Below are 2,597 nucleotides of genomic sequence, written 5' to 3' on the forward strand. Positions count from 1 at the left end.
GAAAAAAGAAATTGCGAAATTTAATTAAGCATGCATGTGAATTGCCTATGCCAAAATCCGTGGCCAAATCCTCGTATATTTAGGAATTTAACTTATGCATATGGACCGTTTTTTATCAATATAAAAAGCATAGATTTGTTGCGGTAAAAAGGAGAGGGAGAATCTAAGAGAGAATTAAGAAAAGCCGAGAGCAGCAGGAGCAATTTGGAGGAAGAAGACGCTGATATTGAGTTTTTCTTTCCCCTTTTTCAATTGTTTGCTTGAATGTTCCTACATTCTTTATAGATTCTTTTTATATTTCATAAAAGTTAATTTATTTTGCTAGGGTGAGGATGTAGCTTGATTTTAAAGATTTAATTTCGTAAATCTGTGTTATTTTCAGTTTATTATTCTATGATTGAGTGTTAATATTATGCTTAATACTTTTAAATATCTAGCCAATACTTGAATGATTTAAATATATATAATGAGATCAAAAGAAGATTTATGTATTTTTACTATGTGTAATGTATGTCATGAATTGAATAAAAGACAAAGATGTGCCAACATGACTCGTGTAATTTTATCTTTGAATTTCTATATTTGAATTTCTATAGAATTTAATGAATCTTTGCATGTCTAAATTCACATAGAGATATAGTGGGTTAATATGTGAATGTATTTTTGATACTAGTCAAGAGAGGATATTGAATAAATTAGAAAACTCCACTGTCAACATGGGTAATAAACTTTAATAGCATAGATAGAGGACTAAATTGGATTAGTTATGGTTGAATGTCCTAGAGTCTAATTCTCTTGGTGATTTCTTTCACTACTTGCATCATTATTTAATTTTTAGTTGTTTTATTTTATTTTAGTCTTTAATATAACTTCACTTATTCGACTGTTCAAATAAATTTGGGATAGAATAATTCCAGTACCTAAAAGGATATACAGGGCCAATTTAGAATTGCGGAGGTTGATAAAATAAGTTGCTTGTGCTGTGTAGATAAAATAAGCTGCTGATTAAAAAAGTAGTTTGGTGTTTGGTAAACTGTGTTGTTGCGGTTGCTGTGAACTTGAAAAATAGAGTACACGCGTTTGGTAAAGTTTGTTATGAAAGTGGTGTTTTATTATATAATAACCAAAATAGACATAAGTTTTAATTGCTTGTTATTTTTACAGTATATTTAATAAATTGTTTAGACATTTTTTTTTCTTAAATATGTAAAATTACATTAAAAAGATCAATTAAAAAAAATTAAAGAATTTCGTAATCTGTTATATAAAATATGATAAAAATTCATACTTATACATAATCCAAATAAAATAAAAAGTATTACATTTACAATAATTTTTTTGCAATAAAGTTCCTTAATTTTTTCATTTCTTAGGATCCAGAGCCATTAGATATCATATGTATTGTGAATATGATGGATTTTTCTTTTAAAAAAAAGATTCCTAACGAATTTGAAACAATTAATTAATAATATATATATATATATATATATATATATATATTAAATTTTAAAAACCATAGTTATAAAATTAGCATATGAATTTACTAGATCAAAATTGGAGAGAACGTATGTGATTATGATGGTAACTAAATTATGACAGTAATATGATATCTGATGATTGTATATTAGGGTTTGTGGATAAGTAAGATACAATTGTTTTTTTATTAAAATATAGGATTATAATAGAAATTTTAAAAAAGTGTGGTAGTTTATTAAATAAGCTGTTTATGAAAAGCAACCTCCTACCTACTTTTAAAAGCTGCAGACAAAATAGAGAAAATTATAAAATAAGCTGATTTTACAAAATTTACCAAACACTAATTTTATAAAAAATTATGAAATAAGCAGATTGTTAAATTTCAACCGCAATCCCAAACTGGCCCACAATCTTTATAGGATGATACTATATCTACATTATATTACTTGTGCTGACTAGGATACTTGTTAATTTACGCAACACATTTTTTCTTAAATACCATAATGTAAAATTACCTAAAAGGACAAGCCAACAAAAAAATAAAATAAAATAAAGATAATATTTACACCCATCTTTTTAGTTTTTACAGATCCACAAAATTATCTTGTTGCTAAAATTTTTCATGAATAATTAAGAATTTTCATTCATTGTAAACTTAATCTTGTTTTATTGTTGAAAATTAGTGGCCCAAATCGCCAATTATTTCAAATTGTTTCAATTGCTCTTTGTTGCAAGCATGAAAATTGATGGAAAAATCTTTTCATACCATGAATTTGTAGTAAAAGAAATTTATGTGTTTTTTATTTTTTTTATAAAAAAATTACGGTCACTTAACCAATGCTTGGTGTTTAATTTTTCAAGTGTATATAAAAGGTATATTTGGTATATAGGTCGGTTTATTGAGTAAAAGATAAATTTTTAAATTTTCTTAATGGGTTTATTGAGTAAAAAGATTTATTGGTAGGTTTATATTTGGAATCTGGATTCTCTCATGATCTGATCATGTTCTAATCAAATTCTATTGATGTGATTGGTGGTTAATAAATTAAAAAGAAAAAACAGTTAAATTTTAATCATACACTAACATTAAAAGACAGATAGCATACGATCTGTAAAAGATT

This window comes from Citrus clementina, unplaced genomic scaffold (genome assembly GCF_000493195.1).
Source record: "Citrus clementina cultivar Clemenules unplaced genomic scaffold, Citrus_clementina_v1.0 scaffold_9, whole genome shotgun sequence".
NCBI classification, from domain to species: domain Eukaryota; kingdom Viridiplantae; phylum Streptophyta; class Magnoliopsida; order Sapindales; family Rutaceae; genus Citrus; species Citrus x clementina.